The sequence below is a fragment of the Lytechinus pictus genome, chromosome 9 (genome assembly GCF_037042905.1).
Source record: "Lytechinus pictus isolate F3 Inbred chromosome 9, Lp3.0, whole genome shotgun sequence".
Lineage (NCBI taxonomy): Eukaryota > Metazoa > Echinodermata > Echinoidea > Temnopleuroida > Toxopneustidae > Lytechinus > Lytechinus pictus.
The window spans coordinates 18,250,741-18,269,811 of NC_087253.1; the positions used below are offsets into that span (position 1 = coordinate 18,250,741).

Here is a 19,071-nt window from a genome sequence, read left to right on the forward strand (position 1 = left end):
AATTCAATTCAATTCAATTCAATTCAATTCAATTCAATTCAATTCAATTCAATCAATTCAATTCAATCATTTTATTTTCCACTTTCAATTTCATATTTACAATTTTTGATACGATTGACATAGTAACATATAATCACATTTGAAGTACATACAAAAAATTGATAACATTATAAAATTACAATAGACAATTATCAAATCGAAATATAAATAATTGAAAGGGAGGGAGGGCCAACTGATAAGCAGAGCTTGTATAATGTAGGCCCCCCCCCTAATGCTGTAATTACGTGTTTATAGCAACTGAATTGCTCTTTTGTAAAAACAAACAAACAAACAAACAAATAACAATATTTACATTATGTAATATATACATTATTATACAAATCATATGCATCATATGAAATGTAGGCCCTAAAGTAATATAATTACTATTTCATCTTCGAGCATATTTATAAATATATATAAACTAAGTAATTACTTCCTCGTCCTGCAATCTAAAATTCAAATTTAGCCAAATATAAGATAGTGAAAACAAATACATGATGGGGATTACAAGGAAGTGCACGAGATATGTGAAGTAGTTGATAACATGCACTACACCACATTTTTAATGACGATCAACGTCTGCATATCTTGGATAATTGTTTAGGCAAAGTTTGACTGCAAATTTTTAACTTCTTTTATGTGTAAAATATGCATTTTCTTCCTATAGGTCTTCCTCATGTTTATCGGCATACATACTGTTATCATCTTGCGCGCCGATTTCATAATATTTTGGGGCCCTCAAGGCGGATCAAATTCGAAATTCGAGAGGGGGCACGCCCCCTCCCCTCACCAGGATCGCCGCCCGTGCATATCATACTTTAACATAAAATACTACAATAATAAGAATCCATAAGGCTTCTCAAGACTGCAAATTATAGGCCTTATCATAGGATATAGGCAAAAGTATACCATAATTAACAAAGTCCATTTTGTACATTTCTGATCCAGATAAAGCTGTGTGTATATATACGATCTTTCAGAGAGAATCATGCTTTTTATGAATAACATATTGACCTGATTACTGGAAATATAAAAATTCGGGGAACTGCGCACGCTCTAATTTTGTAAGTGGTTTATGATATGGTTCCCTGTGTTGCACAACAATCAGGTGAACTAAGTAAACTTCTCTATCTCATATTCTAATCAGAAGCCGCGGAACGGGGGATGGGAAGCTCTCCCTACTACTTCACACACTTTTTTTCTTTTGTTGTTGTTGCTTTTTTAGCCTTTATTCAGATACTATCACATTTTTCATACATACAAGGGTAATAAATCAAATACATGTACAGTATACAAATTAAAGTGAAGCACACGTATACAGCAATATAACAAATGAAATAATATACATTTTGATATAAATTTTTCGAACAAATATCATAACCCATAATACCAATAACAAAAACCTCGTAATTTCACATGTATTTACTGTATAATAATACCGTATTGTATGAGAAAAGTAAAGACTTTTAAAGTGAAGAGGTTATCCCATAATAAAAAAGGTACTTATACATGTATATCCATGCCTCCAACTTTTGTAAGACAATACAAAAAAAGTCTCTGTTTATTCTTAGAAAGTATACAATAATCTGAATAAAGATTTTATATATAAAGCACACACGAAAACAAAACACAACATCAACAAAACAAAACAAACAAATCCTTTACCACACCCCCAAACAAAATATTCTTTTTTTTTCTCATTGACCACGCACAAAAACGTGAGAATTACCATCATCAAATTGTGATTTTATGAATATTCACCCCCCCCCCTCCCCCCATTGAAATTCGCTGCCCGTCCGTTGCTAGCATGGTCAATGGCTTACCCAATCATGTTAACTTATTCCTTGTACAGGTTGCTCTTTGCCACAATTTGGTTACATATATACGAAAGTGAAATAGGCTTCGTGTCTACTTTACATAGGTCTATAAAATTTAACACTCGGATATGCACCTGCGTTATTGGCTTTATCTCTACCATCTATAGGCCTATTAATAGTTGTGCTGGTATAGGAGGTTTAAGGTTGAAGTAAAAAAAAATGATAAGAATTCATCATTTCCCTAATATTTCAATGCCAAATTAATGAATGATTCTTGAATATCATGAAATGAAATAACGTCAACAACTTTTTTTTTTTTTTTTTTTACACATTTATATATTCTTCTACATACCATTATTATTATTTCTATTGTTATTAGTTATTATTATTATCATTATTATTATTATTATCATCATCATCATCATCATCATTATTATTAGCCGGTGTGTTGGCTCAGTTGGTAGAGCGTCCGTCTCACAACCTGGAGGTCGGGAGTTCAAACCCCGACCGCGTCAGACCGGAAGACGTTAAAAGATGGGAGTTGCTGCTACCCTGTTCGGCGTTCAACATTTCAGGGATCTCGAGCCTCGTCGATCTGGTGCTGCACATCGGCTGCAAATGAAATTTTGGAATATTCCTATTCTCAGATTTATATTCGGACAATAAAATACGGATTTATTATCATTATTATTATCATTACTACTATCATCATCTTCTTCTCACTGATCCTTCTTTCTTTTTTATTCTTGTATTAAAAGAAAATAACAATTCGGTCGGCATATTAGACCGAGATTTCTTGTCCCCTTACCCTCCCCATTAAGAAATCCTTGTCCTGCACTATATAGCCCTGCAGATATTATATACTTTTAGCCCGAACAGTTTCCAATTTTTACCCCATATGGCTGGCTCCATATTTTGATGGTACATGTCTCCTTTTTCAATCTACTCTATATAGCCCACATATCGTAGGCGAGACTCAAGCGTCCCTAAAATTAGATTAAAGTGGTCGTTCAAGTAATCAGTTTCATAAATCATCTGCAAATTGATCCCGTAATTAAATGCCCTGCGATAGAGTAGAAAAGCCGCGTATAAGCCCATTTTTCAAAGCCCGGGGATAAAGATATGCGTTGAGTGCAAAGACTCTCCATGCACGACATGTCGACATGAACACTCATGAACGAGGTTTTTAAGGTAAGATAGTATTTAAGAGAGTCGATATACCATTAACCATGCTAGTTATGAATCTCAATGTGTCCTAATATTTGTAGAAGTAATTGATTCAGTGATTATAAAGGTTAAAGAACAATAAAACACTTAAAAAAACATTATTTTAATACACATAGATATGTATTTAAAAAAAGAGTCCTGAAAAGTATTCTCACCTAAAAATTATCGACTTCCTCAAATTTCGATATTATAATCATAAGCTAAGATTCTAATCAATTTCTAGTATCAGATATACATGCACTTTCTTTATTTGTTTTATTTTAGTAATGCATCGCTGCCGTGAACTTCTTTTAAAAAATTACACACAATTCAGCCCACTTTCACTGTGTCATCAATTCACCATGCATGATCATTGATGATAGTCTTACGGTTCGGGTGGTTGAAAATGAAAACCACGACTTTCCGCCCTTTCACATGGTAAAAAAAAACGTAAGTTGAGAGATGATTCCAGTGAAAAATAAGGCTAATGACTTATTTTTAGCACGTGTGAAACCAAACTAGAACATGATTAGAATCACGAACGCTAATCACATACAGGAATTAAAATTCTACTCCGGGGGTGAATTCCAGTTAAGTTCACTCAAATTGCGGTACGAAGTTTGCGTGTGAATGGCTTGACCTCAAAAACATCTTTAGGGGGCGGAGCTTACGTGACCTTTTAAGCACTTCCGTATTTGCGATGCAGTGCTTTGATGACAACTTGTCACCAAGGACACAGAGTCCTACCGCCTTCGCTGAGGAATTCGAATTCAAATCAGTTTTCGAGTGAGCGTGTGAAAGGTCCGATGATTCTAAAGACGAATTGCCATCATCATTACAATGATGATTCAAGATTCACGTGTGAAAAGGCCCTTAATTGCACATAAAGATTCCTGATAGACCACAAATGACATCAATCTGAAGATCCATGAAATAACCAAAAGGAAAGAATTAGAAGCCAGTACAATGCCTCCGTCATTTAAACAAATAATCTTACATTATATACCTCGTTCCAATTGCTTATATTTGACCTCTGCTGACATTGTTTGTACTGTACTTTGCTGAACAGCATGAATACTGGGCCTGACTTTGTTTTCCACTGTACATGATTACTGTTTTCAAAAGGACTGGACAATGAAGGGAATTGGAGCCATTTCGATACAATGTTAGAAATTATTAGAGCTAGCGGATGGGCTGCATTTCCAAGTTGTTTTCATTTATTTAATGTGTTTATTCAATCATTCATTCACACATTAATTAATCAATTAATTCGTTTGTCCGATTTATTGTTCGTCCATTCATTCGTCCACTCAGTTTTACCATCTCACTCAGTTACTCACACACTTACTCATCCAGTCATTCACTTAAGCAACCACCCACTCACCCATTCATTTGAGCACTTAGCAAATCAATCACCCACTCACTCATTAACTCACTGCCTCACCCACTCACTCACTCCCCCGTTTACCTAACCCCTCAACGGTCAACCACTCATTCACTGACTTACTCATTCCCCACTCACCCATTCTCTTAACTACTCAACTAGCCACTCAATACCAACTTATTCGAACGAATACACACACACACACCCACACACATGCAACCATGCACTTAACCACTCAGCTAGCCAATCACTAACTAACCGACTCAAACACACAGTCACACACACAAACACACACGCCAACTCCCCCTGTCACACAACCATCAACCACACACACCCTGTACACACACACACACACACGCCCAACACTCACTCCCCCTCGTTCAATCTCCTACTGTCACTCAGTGACGTCACTCACTCAGTAAGTTTCGGTCGTTCGCTCATTCATGTACTTACTATCGGCTTACGTTCATTCTTATTTATATTCTCAAGGAGTTTCTCAAGAGATGGAGGGACAACGAAATGCAAATTAATTCATGTAGCTTCCAATTTCTCAACAAAGAGGTACAAATACAAAATAATACACTCCTTGATATTCCCGGTCTTCAGTAATTCACTAATATAAATCAATAATAGCAGACTTATTTTGGTCCACAGTATACATGGTAGGTAAGCTCACACTTCAAACTACAAGTTTATTCTTAAAATATTATGCCGTCATGAAGCAAAATTAATGCCAGTATACTGATGTGTGATACCTACTGGTAGACAGTAAACAGTAGACTATAACTCACAGTTATAATACCAGTATGTATTTTACTTACATGTAATAACTCACGCACTATTCTTAGAATCATCACAATTTGGTACTAATGTTCTACGACGCAAATAATCCCAAAGACTTTCGGTGTATTTGGGGACTAACTGTAAATACAATGGATAGCAAAAATTGTATGAAATTTATAGAAACGTGTCTAAACTTTTGAAAAATATTAATATTTGTATTTTAATTTTTATCAATAGTGAAATATTTATTTTCACATTCGAAACTTTCAATGTATAGTAAGGGGCGGATCTAGGATTTTCCAAAGGGGGGAGGGGCACATTTTCCCGATGAAAATTTGACAAGCAAAAAAAAATTGGATTATGGCTCTCAAAAGGGAGCACGGGCCGGCTGTGCCTCCTCCCCACCCCCCCCCCCCCCCCCCTGGATCCGCCACTGTAAGTAGTGTGCGTTAAATCACTTTTCATTAACTGATTCATGTTGAAACTTTGAATATTACCATTCATTTGATTTACCACCCTCTCTCAGATACTTTGTTTCTCAATACAGGCCATTCAGAACACCTTTCATTAAAATGTAGTGAAAATACAAAAAATGCATGATGAAAATTTCTCCCAATTAATATTTGAAAAAAGGGTTTTATGCCAAAAGGGGAAACATATAAGTATTTTCTATTCTGTATTCATTAATTTCTCATGGGTGATCTTCGGGGATCCGACATACATACATCTAGAAAATTAATTGTAGATGTTGAAAATAATCAGGGACGTGTCTCCCTCTCACATCCCTGAAATAATCTAACATGCGCTTTATGATATAGTACTGAGTCTTCGACAATTAATTCATCCTTTGAAAAATTCAGATTTTCTCAAACTTTAATTCAATGGAAGAAACTAATAAGCACCTGCTGTTCTTTAACCCTAACTAGGCCGGGCTTTTTTGGCTGTTCTGTGGCCGGGGGGGGGGGTTGATTCAACCCCCCCCCCCCCCTGAGATCTCGGCCACCGATCGCGCGAGTGCCGCAAAAAGTGTGCGATGTAATCTACAAGGCTGTATGGTAAAATTTTCCAAAATAATGAGATTTTATTTTATATGAATTAATTATGCTAATTTATGCATAAATCATACTTTTTGCTCTAATTCACTAAATAAAGCTCCTAGAATGCTAATTTTTGGTAAAAATATTCTTTGTAGCATTCTTAACAATGGCAATTGAAAAAAAACTTTGGTTTGGAAATCAATTTCTTATGTATTTTATTGTTTTATGAATTTCTTATGTATTTCTTTGTTTTTCAACCTTTTGTTTTTCTTTGTTTTTTTCACCAGATTTATTGCACAACCTTTTTGAAGCATAATTATGCTAAAGTCAATTGCTTTCAGCTGTTTAAAGTAAAAATAATCATATCTTTATGAATAAGATGAGAAAACTCAATTTGCATTGACTTTGTACACAAAATCACGTTTTGGAAAAATGTTTGGTCTGACATGCACTTACAAAATGTTGCGTAATTTCGGAACCGCGTACCCGGGCGTCGTAAATTTGGTCTCAAAAGATGCGCGAGACTTAAAAGTATAAACTCTGCGAGTGGCGTGGTCAAAAAATTTCGCGCGGCGGAATGATCGCAGAAAATGTTGAGGGGGGGTTGATTCAACCCCCCCCCCGGCCATTGTAGGGTTAATCCAGAAATTAAATTCACTGATTCCATATGATTCACTTTGAACTTGAAAGAGTGACTCATGACAACAAGACAAGAAATATAGAAAATTAATCATTCAATAAAGTTTGATCACAGTTGTAGCGCTGCGTCGCAATCACGTGACTTCCCCTTGGCGTCAAAGGGGATTTCCCCAAACTCGACTGGGGGCAGTGGACACAATGTCACAATGGCAACTGAAAAACTAGTCGTGGAAAATCGATAGGTCTTTCAAATCAATGGATATATAATTCCAGGCAGCTCTGTCGGTGTGCAGTAAACATATATATACCCACACTTCGTCTACAAACAGAATAGCCTATAGTGATCAGACCATTTATAATCAGATGCATCAGCTGGGATGGAGCCATTGGGAAGGGGCAGGGGTGGAGGCCCTTATGATTTTCTAGAGGTAAAAAAAGGAGGGAAAAAAGGCTTGAGAAAGGCAAGGAAAAGTGAATATGAAACGTAAATATTCACATCTGAATGATAGGCGCCTTCAAACCCAAGAAAACAACAACAAAAACAACAATAAAACGAAAATATCGGCTTAAGCCCGCGCGATGCCCATATTATTCAAGTGAGACAAGATGGCGCCACCTTAAAGTCGTTTTGCCGCCCCCCCCCCCCCCCCCCCCACTCCCCATCAAAATATAATGGCGCCATTTGTCAGAAAGTTGTTTGTTCGCTAAGTTAAAGGTCAAAGGTCAAGTCCATTCACATCCCATTTGAATGTTGGTATGAATAATTTGATCAAAATCAAAATAGCCAAACTTAAAATTTAATCAAATTCAGATAGAATATAAGAAAGTTGTGACGCTTTGGAATTTTCCGTATTTCCTCAAAAACAGCTGCATGCACAACACAGGTAATATGATGCTCTCAAATTGGAGAATCGATTTATATGTCACTCACTCATTACTCTCTCTGTATTTTATTATTCACGAATGAAATATAAAAACATACATGAATTGAATATATAGGTGACATGAATATTACTATTTTGTCCCCTACAAGCCCTAGATCGGCCTTTCAAATAGCATTTGTTTATATTTTTCTAATATATTGCCATATGATGTTTGGTTGTCATACCAAATAAAGAACTAAAGTGAGAAAAATGAGAGGGAGTGTCTGACGGGACACATCAAGATTTTTGTTAAAGGAGAATGAAACCCTTGAAACCAGCTGAATCAATATCAAAGAGAAAAATCAAAGAAACATATTGTTGAAAGTTTGAGGAAGATTGAATGAATGATAAGAAAGTTATGAGCATTTGAATATTGAGATCACTAGTGCCATGTAGATCCTCCCATCGGCAATGCGACCAAGATCTGTGATGTCACACACGTACAACTCCCTCATTACTTTAGTACTTATTTCACTTAGATTCTCACTTTTATAGAGTCTATCACAAGGTGAGGTGTTCTCTTTATGAGAGGACAAGTACAGAGGTTTCACAACATTATATCATTGATGAATTATTTGTCATATGATTAGAATGAGCAAAAAGAGATGTTTTGGGGTATATTTTCAGTGTCCAAATGGGAGAGTTGTACGTGTGTGATATCACAGATCTTGGTCGCATTGCCAATGGGAGGATCTCCATAGCATTAGTGATCTCGACATTCAAATGCTCATAACTCTTTTATTGCTAGTCCTATTTACTCAAACTTTTGTTGATCTTATTCTTTGATTTTTCTGCTTTCACAAAAGCTAACTTGCTCCAAGAGTTTCATTCTCCTTTAAGTATTACCATCTTTTATTATCATTATTCATTGTCTAGGCTGGAAACATAATTATAAACCGGGAAGTGAATCAAACGTTGTTGATTCTCTTATAATATGCCCTATATGACATATCTATAGTCGCATTGTCATTGTATTCAATTAAAAAAAGAATGGTGGAAAGCGCGAATAATCATTTTAAGTTTCAGAAGTTTGAAGAGGTTGATCAATTTACAAGGTAGCGTACTGTCTTCTGACTATAAAGCATATATATGTTTCATGAACAAGTTGTATGCTTTTGTGAACTTAACATTGTTAGTATAATTTTGCTTCATATTATTTATTTAATGTAATGAGAGATTGCATTTAGATCCTGAATCATCACATCGAATCACAAAATAATATTTTACCATTTCAGGTTTCATGTTTCTAGCTTATATAGTTTATCATTGTTCTTTGATAAAGTGAAGGGCTAAAGAACTGACTGAAGCAGTGACATTGTACATGTATAGTGTAGTCAAGGTAATATTCATGACATTCCCCATGCCCCAAAAGTTAGCATCATTACCTATTTAGGGCCCATACGTAGTTACATCATCAACCAATAACAGACGAACTTGACACTAAATCATGTCGTCTCAATAATTTAATGATTCTCATCATTCTGCAAGAATCTTCAGGATTGAAGCAGACTACACAGAAAAATATCGTATTAGTTTTAATGGTGTGACTGCTCCCTATATCTGGCCCATTTAGGATATTTCCATTTTTTATCTAGAAATTAAATGATGACCATAATGATGCAAATGCTGTAATGTTCAATGAACTGGATGGAATAAGATGGAAGTTTCAGAAGAATATTAATAACAGAATAGCTATAGCCAAATAACTTTTTCATAGATCATGTAGATATAGACATAGTTTAATAGTTCAAGCATAGGCCCGATATATAATTTATGTCCTAATAATTCATATCTATAGATAACATATAATTACAGAAAATAAGGCACTGATAATTAAACTTATTAAATGTAACTTATAGTTTATAGTTAGACCAGGCACGGCAGGAAAAATACGTACTGACCTGAATATCATAATATAGCTCCATGCATTGACTAGTGAAACACAGTCAATGAGTGAATGGCACAATTTAGTTATTCTTACCTGTAACAAATATTGCTTTTCCTCTTGGATCCAGCCATTGTTGCGGTAAATTCCTAAAGAGGTAATAACAAGCTACGGCAAAAACTGTTACTCCGCAAAATCCACCGAGAAATAACTGGCAAAATGGCTGGGCAATCGTTGGCAGAAGCACGAGGAAGGTGTATGGGAACGCCAGGCGTAGCTCCTCCCGGAGGTACCGGCGCAGGACAGCGCCGTTGAAGCATAGCGTTATCGCGGAGTAGCAGAGGAGTTTCACTGGTATCATCGTGTAGTGTGTACACGTATTAGACTTGAGAAATCAAAATAGGAAGCAGGCGTGTTCGGTTTTATTTGTTCATAACTAACAAAGGATTGCCTCCGTCGTGTTCGCACAGCAAACAGGAAATCCACTGCAGCATATAGTCAAGTATATCCCAAGTATATTACACTTTTCACCCGCAGAAGAATACAAGCACTCGGCACATACGTATTATATGCACTGATGATGATGTTGGAGTACAATGGTGTATCCTCATTCTCGATCTCCTGGCGGCGCGCTTTCCGTACACGAACACGACGACGGCAAGCGAGCGAGAGGGATAATAATCATAAATATACACCGCTTGATATATATTGCTATCGCACGTTGCGCGCTGTGTAAACCCTATGCTTCATTATTGATGTATACATCCAGAAACCGCTTGAGGGCAATAGTTCGTACTATTCCACAGCTCCAAATTTCCTGAATCAATCTTCGTAGAGGAGCGCGGGAAAAAGCTTTAGATTATTATTGCTTTCAGTTTTGTATTGTCATCAAGGTGCATGTGAAAGACATACAAGCAAGGTTATTACTAATGCTAATGAATGGACCAGTTCAGTTGTTTAGTCTTCCAAAACATACCCTTGATTTGCTGAGAAGATTTTGACAAACTATAGTATTCCTTTTTATTCTTTTATTGTACTATGCAATAAGTAGCCTATGGGTCTATGGTTTTTTAGCCAATAATACTTAAGCAACCATTATCAATTTAATCATAAAATGCAATCTCTTTCTGAAGAGTATTGATATTATAGTAGGTCCATGATTCAATCAACAATCGCTTTGGAACCCCATCCCGCCGAAACCACCCCCCCCCCCTTCCATCTTCACTCTTAAAAGAAAAGTTTACCCAATATTGAGTAAAATGGGAGTGCATGTTGGTTGGGTAAAAAGATTTTGTAAATTGTACGCAATGTTGCGTTGAAATAGCCCAATATGGGGTTAACAAAAAAAATACCCAGCAAACATGCATGTTCCTTTTCTACCCAATATTGGGTAAAATTTTTACTCAGTGTTTTTAGAGTGTTGCTCTCTTACTTTCTTTTCCTATTTGCCATTCTAGTTTCTTTTCATAGAGAGGCCCTCTCCCCCCCCCCCCCCCTCTTCTCTCTCTCTCTCCAAAACACTCTTGTGAAAATAGATTTTGTGGATATACAACTAGACGAAAACGCTCCAATAAATGTATTCACTATATCTTAATAAATCTGGGCCCCGTCTTACAAAGAGTTACGATTCATCCAATCAACGTCAACTAGATGGAAATCCATCAATGTCATAATTTTTCTTTAGAAAATGTGCACAATGTACTTTGTGCATAGAGAAGCACACTGAATTGTCAAGAAAACCATGGTATCTAGAAAATAATTTGAATAAACATGCATTATAGACATGATAGATGTTGACGTTGCTGGCTTTTCCATAGTTGTGGTTGATCAGATCAATCGCAAATTTATGTAAGACGGGGCCCTGATTTCAATCCAATCACTGTATTAGCAAAGTTTGAACACGCGTAGGCTTCAATCTTTTTGGATCATTCACCATATTCTGTCTACTATACTTTCACACAATTCCATGAATAGCTGAATGCCAAAATGCACTGCTCAAAATGTATAACTGGGAAAATTCATTTGTCACATGCGTCACAAAAGTACAAGAAGCAAGGCTGTATATGCTGAGATAAGTACCTGCATTGAAAAATCGAAGGATATAAAAGTCTTCAACTTTCTCATCTCGTTACTGATTTTGAGGGACTTTTTTTTCTTTATTGCTTCCCTCTGCCCCCCCCCCCCCCCCCCCCTCTCTTCATAGTAATGGGTTATGGAAAGGGTAATAAAATTCAAGTTTCGTTTTCCTTTAATTTCTGTTTTTATGAAAAATAAACGAGTTAGGATTGTTGTTGATGGCGCTGTTGCCATTCATTTTTTTTTTCTTTTTACGACGCTCTCATTGAATGAAGACTATATGCCCCCAAAGGGGATACACGTTCGTTTTTGGGGCGTCATAGTCTAGCGGTTATGACTCCCGTCTTTCAATCTGAGGGACGTGGGTTCGATTCCAAGCCATGGCGTGTTTTCCTTCAGCAAGAAATTTACCCACTTTATGCTGCAGTCAACCCAGGTGAGGTGAATGGGTACCTGGTAGGAATTTATTCCTTAAAATGCAGCGCGCGGAACATCTGCTCTGGTAAAGCCAGTGTAACTTTTAATCGCTATATGAGCAAGTATATATTTAAGCTTAGGTTTATGCATGACAGGTTTGTCAGTTCATAAGACTGCCATGAAGATTATGATAATGATCAGGGGTGGATCCTGGATTTTCCAAAGGGGGGGGGGGGCACATTTTCCCAATGAAAATTTGACAAGCAAAAAGAAAAGAAAAGATGGTCCTCACTTTCAAAGGGCCGGCAGTGCCCCCCCCCCCCGGATCCAACACTGATTATGGTCAAGGTCTAGTCTGTTTCTGTACAAAAACACTCATCATAAAAGAGTGCAGTTTGTGGTAGGGTTGATATTCACAAAGTTTTGAGCACAACCTTACTTACTGTACATCATTTTCGTGGATTTTAAATGGCATGTCATTTCCTGGCGATGGGGTCGCTCTTTATCATGCATCCCACATTGTATTGATTTCCCCTTGTATTGATTTGTAATGTCATTTTGACTCACCTTCTGTAAGCGGATTATGTGCAATTCTTTGGCTTCTCCGCAACAGTCCGTCAATTGAATTATCGTCTTAGACATAAACATGTAAAGTTCATTTATTCCAAAAGAAAACGGCTTACAGCGGAGCAATTGTCGCCGGAGCAAATGTCATGGAACTGTCTCAGCTCACCACTTCAAGCTGTTTGGAATAAATGAATGGCTCCATGACATTTGCTCCGGCGACAATTGCTCCGCTGTAAATTCCACACACCAAAGGAATGACCAACTTCAACCCTGATCCTAAACGTAAAATAAAACCCTATCATGATTGCAACCCTAACCCTAATCTTCGACGAAAAAAGCCCGGAGAAATTGTCGCCGGTGCAAATGTCGTGCTGAGACTGGGGCTGGCTGGGATAACTTGAGTTTTTTTGCTCAGCAAACGTACGGAGGACTCAAAAACACAGTAAATCTATTCAAAATACCCGTCAAAAATTAATGACAAACGCGTAAGAAACTTTCTTTCCTCTTTCGTTTTTGGACTGTTAAATCAAATATCCAGAAAGAGAATTTAAAAAGGGATGACTCCATTTTCTTTTCGACCATATACAGGGGCCGCGGAACAGGGGGGGGGGGGCTGGGGGGGGGGGGCAGCACCCCCCCCCCCACTTTTTTCCAAAACCGTGTACAAAAACGTAAAAATTACCATATGATTGTGATTTTTAGCATGGTCAGCCCCCCCCCCCCACTTTTGGCTCAGCCCCCCCCCCCCCCCACTTTGAAAACCGTTCCGCGGCCCCTGATATATAATCAACTATAATTTGAAGAAAAAAAATTATTATTCACACTTACTACTTTTTTTACGACGTGATCTGTTTCTGTTTATCATGTTTATGGTAACTCCCGTAGGAACTCGGCAGGACACCATTTTGCTGGTAAACGCCAAGTTGGTATATAACCAATTACCTAGGAAACATTTTACGTCTAGGGTAATCAGTCATAATGGCTGACCTTATCGACGACAGATCTTACTCTCGGGCCTTTTTATCAAAGTGGAGACAATGGCAGAGTGGGAATTCGAACTCACAACCTTGTGATTATGAGTCCAATCAGGGGCGGATCCAGGATTTTCCAAAGGGGGGGGCACATTTTCCCGAGGAAAAATTTGACAAAACTTAAAAAAGGTTTTAACCAATGTGCACTAACCACTGGACCACACGACCAGTGTAGTCGTATTCTCAGTATTCAAATTCGATGGATGGAATTACTGCACAACTCCGGAAGTGAAAAATCAATGATCTCATTAAACCTTTTATTTCAATCATTTTTTTTTCTCCTTCAGATTCGCTCAAGCATCATCCGCAAGACAGCACCATTGATCAAAACAAAGACTGATACTCCTATATCGATTACGGCTATCGATCAAGGTTACAAGCTAGATTGACGGTTTATAACCGCCTCTTGGTCCTATTAGGTGATTGGTGAAAAAAAAAATTCAGAAAATGGCACAAGCATGAAAATTGGCACAAAGTTAGAGTGTGTTATTCTAAACATTTTTAGGAGGGGGTGCCAACATGAGTTTCCCCAAATATAGCAACGGTTGCTGTGTAACATATTTACCTTAGTAACTGAGCTTTATTGGGCTTGAGTAACATATTCACAAGGTATAGGCCCTATGTTACACTCATTTTAATCTAAAGCATGTTCCTTAGTATCACAACAGTTTTGATTCATTCATTCATAGCAACGGTTGCTAAGGGACCTTTTCCCATAGCAACAAACTACAATATAGTTCAGATCATTATATCATTTACTCAGAATAGCTCAGAAATTAAATCTGGCCCATAAGTTCCTCATGTGATGAATGTTTCCATAGGTAGACCCAATGATTACCATAGCAACGGTTGCTACTAGGTAACATATTTCCTCAGTAACCAATTCTTATAGGCCATGCTTTTCAAATTTCTATGAACCACATCTTTTCTATTAAAACATTTATACATTAATCTCAACAACCCAGGAACAATAATATTCCTTGGATACTCGCCAATACGAGGTACCAGTTGCTAAGTAACATGTTTCCGTAGCAACCAATGGTAAGATTATTGATGTGTGTAAATCATAGAGGTACTAATACTATGTAAAAACTTGCACAAATTAAACTACCCCAAAGCATGACATGGTTCATATTTTCCAAAGACGATGTCTGTGAGTTCCATATTATTGGCATAATAATACTTGTTTCATGTTTAAAAAAAACTCACCTTAAAACCAATATTTCTCCATTTGGAAACCATAACTACTATGGATTAACCTAAACATGTATAAAAGAAAGACCATTGATTAAATTATTTGGTGTCTTTCATAGCAAAGGGTTCTTTGTTAATAGTAACCGTTACTATGTTATCATCGAGAATTAAAGTCAAGAAACCGTTGACATTCTGGAAATTTGTGGCTATTTATTTCCAAGGGGAGGGGGCTATGAATCTCTTTTAAAAACCTATCTAATACCTACAAATGCCCTTGGAAAGAATTTAAAAAAATCAACATTTAATAAGAGGTCACTCTATTAGAAGAACGGTTACAAGAGCTCACAAGGAGGTCATGGGTGCTTACAACCTAAATATATGTAATTTTGGAGAGATGAAAGAATGGCCGCCGAGAATTGATTTATTCAACTATGTTTGAAATCATTTCAAACACCAAATGGGTGCTTAGATACCACTTTATCCCTTAATTGCCAATAGTAGTCGATCGCTTGAAAGCCAACACACCCTACCTTGGTTTACCCCCTCCCATCTTTAGCCTGCAGGGCCTGCAATCATGAAGATCATATTAGTTATCCGTGCCGTTCCCGGACCTACGTGCTGGAGTTGATTTGGACCTAGCTGTCAGTACCGATTCCAGGTGTTTTGACCTGGATCAATCCTGCAGCTCAGGGAACTTTCATGACGTGAAAGATCTTGCTAGAGTTTATTATGACCTGTCACTTCCGTTTAGGCATGTTGGCCTGTATCCTGCAGCTATGATTGAAGGGGATGATCTATCATGCATGACTCGATCCTGCAGAAGTTAATTTGGATCTGTCCGTTTTGTTTCAGGTGTTTTGATCTGGATCATACTGCAGCTCCATGATTTATGATCACGTGATAGGTCTCGCAAGATTTGATTAATAATAATAAAAAAATAATAATAATAATAATAATAGTTCCGAAGTCGTTATTACGCCGACTTTAGCACGGCTCCCTTGCAGTGGCGTAACAGGCACCATGGGGGGCAGTTTGCCCTCCCCCCCCCCCAATGGCGGATTTCACCGGGAAAATTAAAAAAAAAACGGGAAAAAGATAAAAGAGAGAAAGGGAAAGAAAGAAAGAAAATTAATGGAAGGAAATCGGAAGAGGAAGGAAAGAAGAACATGTGAGGGAGTACAAAATATCCTGAAATACAAATACATTAGCATGATTATCGTAAGATACAAATACAATCAAAATAATATGACACAATGACACGGGCAAGAATGGCGGGAAAATGGGAGAAAGAGGCAAAAAGAAACGGGAAATGAAGGTAGAGCCGAAAGCTAAATTGGAAAATCGGAATATGAAGAAAAGGAACAACAATTTTATGCAATAATGGTCGCAATCAGGACAAAAAAATCCTTAGCCAAGGGTTCTCCAAGAGCTAGTTATATCCCCCTATATTATGTCCAAACCTATAGGTAAAGCTTTACGCTGGCTAGATTTACCGTAAAAAACCTCTTGTTTACTTTTGCTAAATTTCCAAAGCTACTATCACATAATTAGAATTTAATTTCAAAGTTATTTAAAAAAGGTAAACATTTTCTGGCTCACTCGCTCGATGGCGACTTTACCTCAAAATATTTTGTTTATTATCCGCAACTGCGTTGAAGTTAATACGTGTCGTGTTTGTACCCGCGAGTTGATAAAAAAGTGGCCATCTGCAATGTTTAAACATATCACGAGGTTCCGAGGGCTCCGCCCCAGCCCAGTGGTGGCACCAAGGGGGGAAGGCACGGGGGCATTTGCCCCCAGTGTGTTGCCACCCCTCCCCTTGCTCCCCCGAAATTTTGAAAAATAAAAATGTGCCTTGTCATTTGCATTCTACTAAAGCTACAAAGTACTCCAAAACAGCTTTTCGTTCTTTAAATTTTGAACATTTTCTCATCCATTCACTGTTAGCTCCCAACAATTTTGTCACTAACATAAATCATTGAGGTCATTATATAAAATTCCAAATTTCGCTCGCGCTACGCGCTCACAGTATAACTGTTGTCTAAAATAAGTAAATTATCTGTTCACATGGGGCTTAAGAAGCCAATGTTCAAGTCAATATGCTTCTCGCAATTGGAGTTTTCATTATTCGTTTTAGCTAGATCCTGCGTATTCATAACTTTCATAAATAGATAATTGTCAGCTCGTAGCGCTTGTTCAATTAGATGGCCATCCAGTTCATTATTACAAAATGTGCTTAGAACGTCCATTTATCATCTCAGGATATCAAAAATTATTATATAATTATCATTATTTATTTGGTGAGATATCATCTTCATGACCCAATGCAAACAGCTAGTCCTTAACAGGTCCCTTTTCAATTCAGTAGGGTCTACGTTAAAAATATTAGGTTGTGCTTCTCGCTCGATTTTGTGAAATAGGCAAAATATTTGTGTGTTGCCCCTTAGATTCTCATGAAAAGGGTTTTTCTCGCTCACTTCGCTCGCTCAGGACTTATATCAAGCAACCTTTTTATTCCAAGAAACCCATTAGAATTAAATCAAATATGAAAGCCACATGGGAGATTATTAATGATTTGATAGGCAAAAAAAAAAACATTACATAAAGATAATTTCACAGTTCATGATGTTGCAATAAATTCAGAAGATATAGCTGATACCTTTGATTTATTTTATTGTTAACATAGGACCCTCATTGGCAAACTAACTTTACAGACCAAATCAAAATTATGCAAAGTTTCTTCCCACACCCATCAATTCTTTGTTATTCTTTAACCCCCAAATTTTCAGGAAATAATTGAAATAACAAAACATCTCAAATCTAGCAAATCCCAAGGGCATGATAGAATAAGCATTTTCCTTCTTTAAAAAAATCATACATTATATTGCATCTCCTTTGAGTCACATTTTTAATCTATCGATCAGCACAGGCCAAGTCCAGATTCCCTAAAAATTGCGAAGGTAAATCCTGTTTTTAAAAAAGACAATCCACATGAAATAACTAATTACAGGCCTATATCTATTCTTCCCAGCATATCCAAAATATTATGAAAAAAATATTTACAGCAGACTTTACACGTTCCTAGATGCTTTTCATTTTCTAAATTCAAACCAATATGGATTCAGGAAAGGACATTCAACAGACCAGGCTTTAGTACATTTATACGATAAGATTACAAATGCAATGGCAAATAAAGAACATATAATAGGAGTATTCATGGACCTATGCAAAACCTTTGATACTCTCGATCACCAAATTTTACTTTAAAAACTTGAAAATTATGGAGTTAAAGGAACTGCATTATCGTGGTTTGGGTGTTATTTATCTATTTATCAGATATTAAAAATATGTAATTCACAATAATATTTCTTCTAACCTTCAATCAATAAAATGTTGAGTTCCACAAGGATCGATCTTGGGCCCCTTACTTTTCTTAATATAATGATTTGACTTATGTTATCATTTGTATTATTTGGAGATGACACAAACATTTTTTGTTCACATAATAGTTTAGAAACTTTAGGAGATACAATTAATCGTGAATTGCCAAAACTATTTATACAGTGTAAGTGTAATAAGCTTTCACTTAATATATATATAAAAAAAACTTTATTTATTTCAAACATACAACTTCACATATTGCTGGATTACCTTACAATATAATCATAGACAATACTCCTCTGAAAAGAAAAAAGGATACAAAATTTTTAGGTGTTACAATAGATGAAAATTTAGATAGGAACGAACACATACGTTGCATATCCACTAGTATCTCGAGAAACGTCGGTGTACTTTACAAAATGAAAAACATTATTCCACAAACTACCCTTGTCACACTATGCCATTCATTAATTTTGCCTCATGAATTATATCGTACTGCAATATAGTTTGGGCAACCTGTGCAAAAACTAAAATTAAAACTATATATTTATTACAGAAAAAAGCTATTCGAATTTGTACTGATTCGCAGTATTTCGCGCACACAAAACCATTATTCCATAAACTAAAGACTCTTAGACTAACAGTATTTGACATAAATTCACTTCAGAGTTTACTACTGATGTTCAAGT

The 19,071-nt window shown here is 36.7% G+C and overlaps 1 long non-coding RNA gene across 1 annotated transcript; it reads right to left on the reverse strand.

Annotated features, from left to right (window-relative positions):
• Window positions 1–56: 56 nt before the first annotated feature.
• On the reverse strand, window positions 57–10,473 carry LOC135155409 (uncharacterized). Its single transcript, XR_010294603.1, has 2 exons — window positions 9,813–10,473; window positions 57–2,471 (listed from the first exon to the last, which is right to left on the reverse strand). It is a non-coding gene; the product is annotated as an uncharacterized LOC135155409 (long non-coding RNA).
• Window positions 10,474–19,071: the final 8,598 nt, after the last annotated feature.